Source organism: Littorina saxatilis, linkage group LG4, assembly GCF_037325665.1.
Source record: "Littorina saxatilis isolate snail1 linkage group LG4, US_GU_Lsax_2.0, whole genome shotgun sequence".
Lineage (NCBI taxonomy): Eukaryota > Metazoa > Mollusca > Gastropoda > Littorinimorpha > Littorinidae > Littorina > Littorina saxatilis.
In genome coordinates this window covers 39,562,122-39,577,983 of record NC_090248.1, presented here as the reverse complement: position 1 = coordinate 39,577,983, position 15,862 = coordinate 39,562,122, and the positions used below count along the sequence as shown (strand labels likewise).

The 15,862-nt window shown below is 42.0% G+C and overlaps 1 protein-coding gene across 1 annotated transcript in view; it reads left to right on the top strand.

Moving 5' to 3' along the window:
- Positions 1 to 611: 611 nt before the first annotated feature.
- Positions 612 to 15,862, top strand: part of LOC138964743 (protein Wnt-5b-like) — a gene marked incomplete in the record, with an annotated part of 103,414 nt that continues 88,163 nt past the window's right edge. The window contains 1 exon segment of the mRNA XM_070336784.1: positions 612 to 1,632.

Sequence of the window (15,862 nt, the reverse complement as noted above, 5' to 3'; positions counted from 1 at the left end):
CATACTACTTTTACTCACACTATACTACCTCTACTACCACGCCTTGCGTTAATCCTCACAGAAAGGGGGGACGGGCGACAATACCAGGTCGGCGTTTATGACAAAAAGCAGTGCGCTAACATATCCAAAGCGGGAGGGGAGGAGGTGCCGCCGCGGGTGGAGAGAGAGAGAGAGAGAGAGAGAGAGAAAGGGTGGGGTGTAGGGGTGGTGGGGGAGGTCAGATCTAACCAATCACCGTGTCGATTCCAGTGTCAATCATTGGGGAGCCCCCTCTCACTTCAATTTCTACTCGCACTGCACCCCCCCTCCCCCTCCCCCTTCTCCCCCTCCATCCGGCTCTTTCTCACGTTTGTCTCGGAGTCGGCGGCGATTGTCGCTGAGCCCCAATATCTAATTCACCGTCTGGAGGCCAGTCTCGGCTAAAAGGTATGAGGGTGAAACGTGGTTCTCGACTAGCTTGCGCTTACTGTGTGATTGATAGCGAACGAAGCTTTCGTTGCGCCTCTCTCTCTCTCTTTCTCTCTCCAGTCGTTGCTTTCAACATTAAGAGAGAAAGAGTATCCCTCTCTCTTCGAATAGCGCAAGGCGTTTATACCTTACAACTAACTACAGCCTCCTCTTGTGTGCAATCGCGTCGCCGAACAAGCGGGGCTTTTATTCTAAAACGCGACGTGCCCGTGTCATTATTGTAATTATTGGTTTTATCGCGAGCGATCTGTATTCGCTGAGTGAGAGAGGCAGAGAAAGAGAGAGGCCCCGTAGAAGAGATAGTCGCGCGGACGGTACAGCCCAGGTATGATGTTTCACCTGTCTGTCACCAGGTGAGAGAGCAACACGGGAAATGATTTGCCTGCTGTGTTGACAGCAGCGTGTTTGCTTGGATGTTTCTCGACTCGATTGTTTTATAGTGCATTTTTGTTTTATTCTCTCTCTCTCTCTCTCTCTCTCTCTCTCTCTCTCTCTCTCTCTCTCTCTCTCTCTCTCTCTCTCTCTCTCTCTCCTAGTCGTCGACTGACTACAGCTACAAAACGGTGGAGTACTTTATCCTGCCAAGATGATTTCGCTGATGAGGACTTCGAATGAATTTTGGAGTGGTACTACAGTCTCCTACGATGACACAAGCGTTCGGCGGTTTTCTTTTTCCCTCCGGTGATGATGACCAGGGGACAACAACCTGCTTGACCAACACGTGACCGGTCTACCTGTCCCGCTGTCTCTTTCCACCACTGCCGCTGCTACTGTGTCAGTGTGGTCGTGTGATTTCGCCTGCTTGTGCGTGTGTGTGTTCGGTTCAATCATTCGCGAGTGTCGTCTTTAAGTGTGGACCTTCTTCACCGGTGTCAGTGAAAGTGAGTGAGAGTACACAATTTTATACAACTTTACCACGCTTCTGCGTTCTTCTACTACTACTACTGCTGCTACCGCTACGGGACAACGGCGACTGTTTGATTCTGTTCCCTTTTCTACGACAAAGTGTGCCTGTTTTTTTACTACAACTACTACCTCTTCTCTTGGAGTTTTGTCTTACCTGAAGATTTGACTGTATACCTACCCGGAGGAGACAGAGAGTGAGACACGGAGTTTCGTCAAGTTCTGCTGGAGTCGGAGCTGTTGAGTAACTAAAATCAGGAGGTAAGTTTGCTCTTTAGTATCGATTTCATCGAGTGCTATTGTCACCTGAAGACAAGTGCTAGCGCTGGTCTGTGTGTAATCATCTTAACTTTGCAGGAACTTGACTATAATGGGTTCTGGTCGGCTGTAGTGGCTTGGCTTTTATAGGGTGTTGTTTGTTTTAAAGTGGTGGTGGTGGTGGTATGTGCGCATTCTTTCTTCGTCAGTCTCATATCTTCGTTTTCCTTCATACTTCATACAGAACCGTTTCCCCCCGATCACACAGACAGAAGGGAGGAAGTTTAGTAAGGTGTCAGATAACCGTGTCCCCTTCACCTGACAGATTCCTCTCTGTTCTTTCATGCCCCCCCCCTCCTCCTCCTCCTCCCCCCCCCCCCCATCCCTCCGAATTCTCTGCTCTTTGTACTGTCTTTATGTACCTTGTCGTTTATCAAATGACACAAAATATTACACCTTAACCCTGAAAGAAAAACGTGTAACCTAGACTCATATAGACCGCGTGTGCGTGTCAGCGTCTGTAACTGTGGTTGGTGGTAGCTGGTAGTACAATTATGTACTCAAACAAAATGTGAAAGTAACAATTGTTAAAGCTTTAATGTTTTTGTTTTGTTTTTGTAGTTTTTGTTTTTTAAATTTGGAGCCAAACTGGGATATGTTGATGTTAGCCTTCCAGAACAGTAGGGAAGACGTGGATTGTTTTTATATATTTTTTTAATATATATATATAATATGGTTTTTATCAATCTTAGATGTAAAAAAAAAACTCATTTACAGAACTTTCTGCCTTTAAAAGAATAAAGCAACATTCATAAATAAGTGACCATCTATCATTGTAACTTGTCTGTTGTGTTTCTTGTTCGCCCTTTAAGTTCTGGCGACAGTTTTATATGGTCTATAATTAAACGTTTAATAAACTAACCGTTTTTATTATTTCTTATACTGTTATAGTACGATGTGACAAAACTAAACAAGCAAATATATATAATATATATATATATATATAACAAAATCAAGGAAAAGAAAAGCCAAACAAAGAATTTCAAGTATATATATAAAGGAAAAAGAGGAATGCAGTTTTTGATTTAAGGGTCATGTTTACATTTTTTAATTATTTTGTATTTCTCGCAGAAAGTTTTGTATTCCGCACAAGCTACATTCCAGATACAAATGTTGGTCATGTTCAGTTCACTCCACGTCGAAGACCTTCTGGAGAGAAAGTGAACTGATCAAAATAGTCCAAAGCACAACCACCAAACCAAATGCTACTCATACTTTCCAACAAGACTTACACAACACATTCAACATTATTAAAACGGGTCACAACAAAATAGCCACTTATAGTTTAGAAGCTTAATAAACAAAAAAGCATGTCGTTAATTGGCCTCTGCTGCCACTGAAACTCATAATTGGTGCTCATCAGTAGTTCTTCTTAAATGTACATTGCAATATATATATATATATATATATTATATAAATATATATATATATATATATATTATATATATATAATATGAAGTAATAAAATAATTTGAACAAGTGTGAACTTAAATAATATGAATACCAGACTTTCGATAACGCAGTAGAAATAGTAACAACAGCGTGTATTCATGAAGAACATACCCGATACTTGCACACACACACACACACACACACACACACACACACACACACACACACACACACACACACACACACACACACCACACATCACACACACACACACACACACACCACTGACCACACCACACCACACATCACACACACACGCACACACACACACACACACACACACACAAGCTTGCAAATTTCACCACTGAGACTGGGGTAATTCATTGGATAGTGCCATTGCACAAATGAAAGGGTTGCACATGGGGATTTAAAAGCTGAGGTAAATCACGATGTCAGTGTCTTTTTTCTTTCTTTCTGTTTTCTCTTTCTTTTGTCCTTTTGTTTTCTTTTGTTTTTGAGCTTTTCTTCTCATTTGTTGCATAATTTCTAATGGTATCTTTAGAATCTAAGGCGTTAGAAGCAAACTAGAACTAAGAACAAACAAACAAACAAAAAACAAACAAACAAACGAACAAACACACAAACAAACAAACAAACAAATACACAAACAAACAAACAAACAAAAACATAGACATGTATATATATACATCAAGATCTAACTTAGCGTATAACATTTTAGTCTTATCCCATGCAACCACAAACACACAAGCAGTGAGCTCATGTTTTTTATGAGGTAAGACGATTTCTTTTCTTGCCCAATCTTTCCATAAGTTTATGGCATGTTCATGTAATCCGTGTTAAAAAATATTTCAACCAAGAGTGCTAAACCCCAAATAACTTCGTATAATGTACCCACATCACTAGCACACGCCCGCGAAACACTAGCAATAAAAACGCCTGATTTGACACTTTTTACAAATAGTTCTCACACCTTTTTTTGCGCCCAGGAGAATTAAACTTTATGCATGGCCAGGATTGGCTTAGCTGAGGGCATGTCGTTTATTAAGATTTAATGAGCCTTTAAGTTTATAGTTAATGTTGGCTGCAGCTTAGGTTTAATGGCATTCGGCCGCAACCGCCTTTTAGTGAAAGAAGGGAAGACATTCTTATACATTATGATTTCATGGTCCGATTGTTTTTGAGTGTGTACCTCTTTGTGTCAGGTGCGGTTTTCTTTTTTATCAAAAATACCTACCTTCCCATGTGAATGATTTGATACAACGCCACATATATTCTGTTCAAACTGTTCCATGTGACATGAGCATCGTACACTTGTACACATGAGAAAAAACAGCAACAACAACAACAACAACAACAACAACAACAACAACAACAACAACAACAACAACATCAACAACAACTTGAAAAAACAAACAAGGGACAAAACAGATAAATTAAAAACAAAATAGAAAATTTTTGACTTGATATGTTAATACAAAACGGATATGAAGCAGTAGCGTGAAACATAAAATTGTGCTCCACATGTAGTCTACTTACAGAAACACAAAAACAAACACAAAAAGAAGTCGCAGAGAGTAACATTCTACACTATAAACACATTATATATACCGTCGTTTACGCACTAGGATATATATAAGGACAGCTGCTGTAGTTTAGAACAGATATGAATCTACACCATTAAAATGTCTATTCTGTTGACAGCTCAGGAAGACATTGCTATTGGTCGTGTACTTTCATTGCAAGTGTCATGGAATGGTAATTAACAAACTGTCTGCCATATTGTGTGTCCTTGCATGTGAGTGATTATATCTATGGTAGATATCTATCTATATCTATATACGGCTTGTGTGTGTCTGTCTGTCACTTCGCGATGCACGGCCAAAGTTCTCCATGGATCTGCTTCAAATTTGGTGGGCATATTCAGGTAGACCCCGGACACAATCTGGTCGATGAACATTTTCAACACGTGCTCTCAGCGCGCAGCGCTGAACCTATTTTGGTTTTAATGGTTTTTCTGTACATCCATTCCCAGTAACTCTTCCTTATCTTCTCCAGTGTTTTGCGCGTTTATCTCCCTTCCTTCGTGTGGCGTCAATCGCGTACGGAGCCGGGTACCCGGCGAAGCCGGGTATTCGGCTCTACTTCTTCCCGGCGAAGCCAGGTATTCATCTAGTAATATATATCCAAGGATACGTTTGCGTTGGTACTGGATTCTTAGGCCTCAGGAAAACTACAAAATGGCACACACATATATATATATTAAATGTGTAGTTTAACACACATATATATAATATAAATTAAATGCCATTTTATAGTTTTCCTAAGGCCTAAAAATCCAGTACCAATTCAAACGTATATATATAATCAATTTATATATATATAAAAAAAAGTCAAAATAGGTAATTTAACAAGTTTCAGAAAAAAGTCTCTGCTGACTTTCAATTGTTTCTTTCACAACTTCTGATATGTACATTGATTCGTACAATTCTCTAAGGGTAGTTTATTCTCGTCTTCTGCTCTGTTTCAGGATTTAGGGTGTTTTAATTATCGATAATTTATAAAAAGTAATAATAAATATACAATAATAAATAATAATGTAAAGTAATATGCTTCGTCACAACTTACGAATGTATCAACAGAAATAATAACGCCAGTCAAAATACTTCACAGCCATATACATATTTATATCCTTATGCTGCTCATGATTTACGCATGCGTGTGAACATCAGACGTGTGCAAAACATTTTGTTTCCCAAAGAATAGCAATCCATGATGAATTTCCTGTATAAACGATAACCCACAGAGAGAAACATGTAATGTTTGTTTCAAGAAGACGCGCAAGTTAGTCCCAATTTATCATCCAGACTGGATCCGCCAGAACCTTCAAAGCTTTATTTATCACGATACAAATTTGCTCCTTCCGTCTGTTCTCACGTCTGCAGGAGAAAATGAAGATTAAAGATAGGTTCTTCCCGTGCAGACAATCTTGTAAGCAATCGCTGATTTGTTAACACTGTTACATGGAATAAGAGCATCTTCCCATTTGGACACATACTATTAATCAACACCCTGTCTGCTTCCTGCGCTGAGTACAGTGCTTGTGTGTGTGCGTGTGTGTGTGTGTGTGCGTGCGTGCGTGTGTGTGTGTGTATGTGTGTGTGTGTGTTTGTGTGTGTGTGTGTGTGTGTGTGTGAATGTGTGTGTGTGTCTGTGTGTGTGTCGGGTGTGTGAATGTGTGTGTGTGGGTGTGTGTGAGTGTGTGTGTGTTTGTGTGTGTGTGTGTGTGTGTGTGTGTGTGTGTGTGTGTGTGTGTGTGTGTGTGAATGTGTGTGTGTCGGGTGTGTGAATGTGTGAGATTGTGTGTGTGTGTGTGTGTGTGTGTTTATGTGTGTGTGTGTGTGTGTGTGTGTGTGTGTGAGTGTGTGTTTGTGTGTGTGAATGTGTGAGTGTGTCTGTGTGTGTGTGTGCGTGCGTGCGTGCGTGCGTGTGTGCGTATGTGTGAGTGTGTGTGTGTGTGTGAGTGTGTGTGTGTGTGTGTGTGTGTGTGTGTGTGTGTATTCAGTTTTAATTTAATCAGCTGTATGGTCAGTCATTAATTCGCTCTCTCTTTTCTATCTCCTTTCCCTCCCCAAGCTCTCTCTCTCTCTCTCTCTCTCTCTCTCTCTCTCTCTCTCTCTCTCTCTCTCTCTCTCTCTCTCTCTCTCTCTCTCTCTCTCTTTCTCCTCATATTATGTATTTTCATAATAAACAATTTGTGATTGTTCGTGATGTCAACTCCTTTCAACAATTTCACCCTAAGGGGGGTGACACTGACGATTGAAGGAGGACCGCTATCGCCCAATATCAAATTACCGCTCCATGCTGTATTTTCCAGTAGGCCTACCGTGTCATTCGAAGAGCAGGATATAAAAAATATTCACACGCTGTCCTTGTCACATTGTCCAATGGCATTTCTGACATACTCCCGCCCTAGCACTGTGTCCAACCGCAAAATATGCAGCATGAGAGAGAGAGAAATAGAGAGAGAGAGAGACAGACAGAGACAGAGAGACAGAGACACAGAGACAGAGAGAAATAGAGAGAGAGAGAGACAGACAGAGACAGAGAGACAGAGACACAGAGACAGAGAGACAGAGACAGACAGATAGACAGACAGAGACAGCGAGAGACACAGAGAGCGCGAAAGAGAGAGAGAAATAGATTGAAGGAGATAACGAGTGAGAGAGAGACACGGAGACACAGAGAGACACAGACAGACAGACAGACAGACACTACAGACAAACTGACAGAGACAGAGAGAGGGGAGGGGTTTGTTGACTCGTCGTTTATCTAGAATAAAAGATCTAGAGAGTTGAACATTACTCATAGTACCCCGAAACCAAAATGCATGCCATGACGATAGAACGCCATCTGTCGCTGAAGAAACGTGTAGCCTGCTGGGTCCACCCACACCTACGCACCCAGGTAGCTGCATTTCGGCTTCAGGGGGTGGGGTTGGGTTGTTTCGTGGCAAGCACAAACACTATGTGCCTGTACACATCAGGGAGCTGCACTTCGTCTTCAGACCATATGACTGTATGCTAAGTCCAGGTGATTGTCTGAACCCCTCATACAACTCGGCAATGGGACGGGAAAGATGGCTGCGATAAAATATTTGACAATAATAACAATTAGCTTTTCTATTAGCGTAATATGTCCCACGGCTTGGTCAAGCTCTTGACGCCCTCTTTGCTAAAACAGGCAGCTGCACTTCGGCTTCAGAGCACACACATAAACTTACCCCAGGGGGTGGTTGTCCTAAACCCTCTTTCAACTCTACCGTGTATGAAAGATCTGGCAAGGACACTCCCTCTGCAGCAGAAAGTGGGCCCGTTTGGGTGTACAAATTGGGAGAGCAATCAGTCAGGTAGCCGCACTTCGTCCCCAGAGCACGCACATGATGATAGATATATTCTTCCCAGGTGGTTGTCCTAACTGCATATATACTGGCCCCGTAACCCTCCAGGATTGTATGGGTACTGCAATGGCGAACCCCGCACCAGCTGTCTCCATCTAGAGCTGTCGGTTGTGGGCAATCTTCTGGGAGGTGGCAAGGTTTTTCCTGGTCCACTCTGCGATGCATTCTGTTCATCTTTTTCTTTTTCTTCTTTGTATCTCTTTGAAGGAGGAGGGGGGGATGGCAAGGGCAGCCACACTGTATTACATCAGGCAGCTTTATTTGGGCTTCAGAGCACGAACATGCATATACTTGAATTCAGGTGGTTGTCCTAAACCACCTTATAATTGTGCAGCTGAGCAAAGAAACCCCCTCTTTATTACATCAGGCAACTGCATTTCGGCTTTGGAGCACGCGCATGTAGACATACTCAACTCGGGTGGTTCGGCAAAGACATCGGGCCCCCTCTTTATTACATCAACAGCTGCACGTCGACTTTAGAGCACGCGCATGTAGACATACTCAACTCGGGTGGTTCGGCAAAGACACCGGGCCCCCTCTTTATTACATCAACAGCTGCACTTCGGCTTTAGAGCACGCACATACTCACCTCAGGTGGTTGTCCTAAACGCTCGAGAGAAATAAAACACAAGGAAAGCTAGGCGTACATCAGGTGGTTGGACAAAGACACGCACTCTTTATTACAACAACAGCTGCACTTCGGCTTAAAGCACGCACACCGATGTAGACATACTCAACTCAGGTGGTTGTCCTCAATCCTCTTACAACTCGAGAGAAAGATGGCACAGGGAGAGCGAGGCGTGCTAGAATTTCGCACCATGCCACTTTTTATCAGCAATGATCTCGGGCCTCCTGCTGAGGAGCTCGACCCCGCCGCCTCGGGTATCTCATCCACCCGGGGTGGAAGCGAAGAAATGAATGGAGCGTTGGAGAAAAAGGTGTGTAGCCGTGGCACGTAGGGGTCCCTGGCCTGGAGTCTCTAACTGTTCCTTCCTGCTGACACATTTTTGGGGGTGGGTGGGTGGGTGGGGTTGATGGGTGGTTATGTTGTCTTTTTGCTTACCTTAAAGTGGTTGTGATGGGTTGTCAGGTTTGCTTTTCTGTATTTTTTGTGGGTGTTTTTTTCGGCCTAGATTTGTATCAGTCTTCTGGGTATTTATGGTTTTTGTATGGTGTTTGTTGTGTGATTAGTCCCATTTTGTGGATAGACTGAAAGAGGGTGAGGGGGGAGGGAGAGAGAGAGGGAGAGAGAGAGAGGGGGAGAGAAAAAGAAAAAGCGAGAGAGAGAGGGGGAGAGAAAAAGAAAAAGCGAGAGAGAGAGAGAGAGGGGGGGAGAGGGGGAGAGAAAAAGAAAAAGCGAGAGAAAGAAGAGAGAGAGAGGGAGTGTGGGAGAGAGAGAGAGAGAGGGGGGGGGGGGGGAGAAGGAGGGAGAGGGAGCTATTATGGTTATGTATACAAATATGATTTGTGGTAAAGCTGTGGATGTTGCGAACTTTCACTCCCCAATCAGCCAATGTATCAAGGAAAAGGCTTATATTGCTATGAGAGGGGATCTATTACTGAGCATCTAATTTAACTTGAGGAATCAAGAAAGGAATATATACATCTCCAACCCTACTAACTTAAGGCGTAAGGGTCACCCAGAATTTGGAAAAAAATCGTTTTTCAGATATACTAAATTATGATGTTGCCAAAAGCTAGAACAATATCTCTATTTTCATGTGCAGTTTACATTTTGTCTCTAGCATACATAGTTTTCTTGCAATAAGTGGTTAAAGTAGGTTGGTGGGAATTAAAAATCCCTTTAATCAAGGCCTCTGTTGAATGAAATTATCGGTTCTGATGATGAATTTGATTCAAAAAACTGCTCAGAACAGTCAGACACAGATGATGAATCAGACAGTAGCTCAAGTGAAGATAGTTTTGATTCTAATCTCTTGATGACCCCCCCATAAAGGACATAAACTGATAGATGTTGAACTTTTTGCTGTTTTATGTGGTGAAAGTTCGCGCGAAATCACAGGCAGCTGCACTGTCTGAATGAAAAACTTTTTTAAATATTCACCTATTCCATTGAAACTTTGCACATCAAATGTTCACTTGACTGGCTATTGTTTGTTCTAGAATGAAGCTGATAATCAAAAAAATAGATTTTTTTTTTATTGTGTGATATATCATAATAATATAGAATTATAGTATTCTTTTGCTAATGCTACTAAAAGCAACATTTCCAACAAAACAGAAAGCTTTTAGAGCATACAGTAGGTAATGATGCTTTAAATATGAGTGCCAATTTATTTTTCAATTGGACACATAGTTTTTCCCCAAGAGAGCATTCAAAAATGCTAAAATTAGCATTTTTGCAGGTTTATTTTGCCCATTATTTTACGAATTAAATAATTTTGTCAGTTGTTCTACTTAATGTAGGTATTCAAACTTGATGTTTTCTGAAAATATAATGATTTTTGAAGAAAACTACCAAACATCAAGCCAATTCATTGATTGCAAGTGACTGAATAAAAAAATTACAGTTTTGGTCCGACAATCTGGGTGACCCTTACGCCTTAACGAACAGTGCTGGAATACTTTGACATTAATCCCTTCAATATGTTTCTGATGCCTCTGCTGCAAAAACATGATCTCACTTGACCGATCTTAAGACCACGGAAGAAATCTGATTTGTGTTAAAGGCATACAAGATACTCCCAACAGATTCAGAATGGCCTTTGATTTTCACCTATCCTTCACTAACCATTCAGGTACGGACGTAAACTTCAATAATCATCAACGAATCTTGGACACCCCGTGCATAGCGGTCGTGAAATTAAGTGGAACAAACCAGTTTCACCTGCCTACCGCACTTGCTTTCCTCCAGAAGAGGGGGGAAGTCTTTGGCAGAAAAGAGGTTCATTAGAGACGAGTGCTTTGCCAGACGAAATCTTACGTGGCCAGCGAAGTGTTCACATTTTTGGCAAGGTAGAATCATTAACATTGCTCCCGCTGTCATTATCCACGGGTATGGTTATTGCTCCTACTGCATGATATTACTTCTGTTTTTGCCTTTGTCTGCTGGATGCCATTTCATATTATTTTGTTTGCCGCAATGCAGTGCAAAAGACGTCTACGGAAACTACTGAACTTTGAAGTTTAAGATTTAAGTTTATGCATCATGCCTAATTGTTGCTTTTGATGTCCCTTGAATGAGAAGGGGAGGTGTTTGCAATGAAGCACATTTCTAAGTTAAAATAATTTTTTTTTCTTTTTTCTTTTTGGAAAGAATTTGACCCCACGTAATCCATGCCAGAGTTCGGTGGGTTATAGAGACACAAAAATACCGAGCATGCTTCCTCCGAAAGCGGCGTATGGCTGCCTAAATGGCGGGGTAAAAACGGTCATACACGTAAAAATCCACTCGTGCAAAAACACGAGTGTACGTGGGAGTTTCAGCCCACGAAAGCAGAAGAAGAAGAAGAAGAAGAAGAAGACCCCATGTATGTAAAGTACCTATAAGATCGATCATCTGTACTTTGGAAGGGAGGGGGTGGGGTGGGGGGGGGGGGGAGGTCGGTGTGGAGTTTATACAAAACCAACAAGGCCAAATGCGAAAGCTGGTTTCAGGCGAAACTTGGTTTCTTTGCACGGGCCCGGCGAACCTTGATACGATCATGATGCACCCAGAGTGAGGTAGACCATGAGAGCCCAATGACTCGCTCAATGGCAATGATGACTCGACTTTACCATTGTATACGTAGGTCTGGGTGTATTTAGGATGGGTAAACGATATATTAATGATCTTACGCCCCAAAGAACGCGAAGGGTCAAACCCAGAGCGCGTGTTCGCGGGATGAGAAACACGGAGAAACAAAGAGACCATGCAGCAACAGCCGTCCGGATCTAAGTAGCAAAGGTGTGTTTCGGTGTCGATATCTCCACTTGTTTTGTCTGAGTAATGAACCGTGTCGTCTGTCTGCGCTATTCCTTTGTCCCACTTTTTGTGCCGTTTTTCAGGTAGATAAGAGAGTGTTACAGTTGGTTAAGCGGCCATCGGGTGCAGGTGATGAAATGTCTTCTTTGGGGGAATCATGATCGTCTGTCGAAGTGCGTGAGGAGGTGTTTCGTGAATGAGTCGAGAGTTGCGATGAAAAGATATACTCATCTACAAAAGAAACAGCTAAAGAATTCGCACTTTTTTTAACAAGTTGTCGTAAAATACAAGACAATATTTGTTATTTTGGCAAATTGCATCTGGCGCGGTCTCGATCTGTGTAAAATGTAATTTTTGGGTCAAACATATATATAAGAGACAAGCTTTGCGGGATGTAAGGTCTAAGGCACAGCTTCAATGTTTCATGGACCACAGTCTCGCGTTTCTATTGAGGAGGGGCGTAGAATTTGACGAGAAAGTTAAAGTCAGTATAAATGTGATGTGAGAAACAACCTTTGCGTGATAGAAGACCCAGCTTCAGAAGTTTCATGGATCACAGTCTCACGTTTCTATTGAGGATGGGTGTAGAATGTGAAGGAAAACTCCTTGTCTGTTGTCGAAAGGTCGACTAAGTGCCCACGATGTTTTCTCGTGGGCGATTTCGTCATCGGAAGTATCGCTTCATTTATTTCTGTTTTCACGAGCTCCTGTTTGATAACACAAAAAGTGCGACGTAATAACGTTTCTGCCGTCGGTCCAATCTATACACGAATGAGTTCAGTGGAGAGACATTCGGAGTGTGTCTTTTGTGTTAACAGTGTGTCAGAAAGTAAGTGAATCAGGTAATTAAGTAGAGTATTCTATTTTATGAATAGTCTACATAATAATTAACATTGTGTCCTTTTTCTTCAATATTCGTAACGAGCTACACTGCTTAATTCCACCCTTGGTGGTTTTTTTTCCCTGATAAACAAATCAACAGAGATAAACAAATGATAAACACGTGTTAATTAATACGTTCCTAGATAGTTGATTGATAGAGGGCAATGTTTAACGGAGATACAGCTGAGCTCGTGCTCTTTCATCTGACGGTTAATTTCGACCTGATGAATATGCATAAGGACAGAGACGATGTGTGCTGAAGCTAGGAAATGACAGGTACATTTGCGACAGGGATAGTGCACTCGTTTGGAGCTAACTTGCCCTTCGGAAAAAATAAAACACACACAAAAAACAAACAAACAAACTTTATCATTCTTTTAGTTGACAAATAAAAAGATTATTTTGTGTAAAATATAAAGGGATCGGTACGTACGTACTTGAACTCCCCATTGATGACTGATTATGAGGATATGGATTCCCATTAAAAAGACAACGATGTTAACTGTCACTTTTTGAAATTTACAAAGGGAAATAATCGATCATAATGTGTTGCAGAATGTGTGACTAAGAGTGTCTCAATTTGAATCTACAGGCTTGGCATCTGATGACAGCTTTTAGGTCAAGTTCATCACGATCTACCCATTCATAAAAGCGCAGTTGTCTTAACTGATGATAGACTATCTTTCGCCTATCCTCAGGCAAGTTTGACGATGCAAAGTTATATAAAACCGAAACAATGCTTACAATCCCGACATTTGTATTACACGGTCATATTCTGTTTCAAGGTGGATTTTCATGATCATATCACTTCTGTTCAGGTACACACGAATTAATAACAAAGAAATGTTGAGCCCGTTAACTGAGATGTTTACAATGATATCAAAAACAATTAAACTTGAAAATATTATGCAGAAGAACCTAATCTATTGTTTTTGTCTTCAATACTTTCTAAATAATTTACGTATAACTTGTATTACTATTCAATAAAATCTTGATTTTACACTAACAAATAACAAATAAAAATACCAAAAACCAAAAAACGTGTCGACTTCGTTTAAATGATCGCCGATCCAACGAAACTAATAATATTTAACATTCCCGAGTCTTCTTCTTGTCGTTCGCTGTTAGATCGTCAGTCCGGACTGCAGGGCGAAACGTTCTGTCCTCTCCAAGTCCTCTCTGGGGCCGTATAGCTTCTTTTGTAGCGCTGTCTCCTCTGTCCAGATGGTGTCCCTCTGAGCACTGTGGTATGGACAAGCCTGCAGGATGTGCTCTGCTGTCTGATTTTTGCCACACGGACATAAGGGGGAGGGAGCCAGCTTATTCTCGAGTCTAAGTGCCGAGATCTTGTATCGTAAAAAAACCCACCATAATTGTAAAATACTTTCACACATGGCCAAGACAGAATGTTAAAAAGGATTAGGTTGAGGAATTTCTTCTCTTGGGCAGTTTTAATACCTGTATGTCCTATTTGGTGTCAGCTTAGCATCCTCTTGGGTGCGTGTTGCTCGTTGTGGGACATTAGCTGCTTATTCGCTGATAGCGTCTTTATAAGCAACGTGTGTAAATACTTCAAATAACAACGTACTTTTTTTATATTGACTTACATATTTCAGGTGTGCCTGTCTACATTTGTGTCCACCTACGCATACATACAAACATACGTACCTACATACCTATACTTTCTTTGAAGAATCGTACTGCTGACTTGAAAACAATACTAAGTTTTAGACTTCCGCAAGTGGTTGAGAGTCCACCGTATATATGTAAAACAGGTTTTCTTTCTTTTCCATTTTCATCCCATTTTTTTCTCTCCGCGTTTTTCTTTTTCTTGCATTCGTGCGTGTGTGTGAGAGGGGGTACTAATTAGGGTGGTCCCTTTTCTTCCGTTTTTTTCTGATTCTTTCCTTTTTTGTGTGTAAATGGGGGGAGGCGGATGGAGCGGTCTTCTTCTTTTTCTCCTCTTCTTGTTCTCCTCTTCTTGTCTTATCATTAGTCATTTTTTTTTCTTGTGTGGCTCGCCGTTTCTAAACTTGACTCAGAGTTCCGCAAAATAGTCTTGGCATCTTTACACCTGATTGCTACCATTGTTTTTTCGCTATAGGTAAACTTGTTTTTTTCCTTCCTCAAGTCGTATCATCCGTAGGAGGGCTTTCAGTCGATGGAGCCAGAGGAATGCTGGTTGGCAGACGAAGTTGAGCTTTGGCGGACAAGGGCAGAGAAACAAGAGTGCAGGGTCTTTAAGCGCCATTCCGAGTCACAAGTTTGTTCATTCATGTATGTTTCGAGAACTTTTGACCTATGGTATTGGTGGTGAGTCTCTTACGTCAGGAATGTTGGACGTTTTTGACCTTTGGTGTGTGGAGGATAAAAAAATGTCTTCATCCCCATCTCCACTCACTGTCCCCTTTTCCGAACATGCATCCATTCACAACCACACACACAAGAGTTCACATTAGTGCGTGTACACACACACACACGCAAACTCCCCCCAACCCCACTCCACACACACACAAACACGCCCACACACATACTCAATCACGCAAACACACACCCTAACCCACACCCACACACATAACGGCACACACACACATACACCCACACACACACCCACACACACACACACACCCACCCACACACACACACACACCCACCCACACCCACACACACACACACATAACGGCACACACCCACACACACACCCACCCACACACACACACACCCACCCACACCCACACACCCACACACATAACGGCACACACCCACACACACACCCACACACACACACACACACACACACCCACACACCCACCCACACCCACACACACACACACACACAAACACACACACTGTACTAAAACACAGAACAAAAACACATTTTGGTTGCTAGCACGAAAGAAACAGAAAAAGAGCTGTATGGGGATCAAGGGTGGGGGGAGGGGGGGAGGACGAAAAGTAGGAGGACAGGGGTTGACACTGACACTGACACTTTTTGA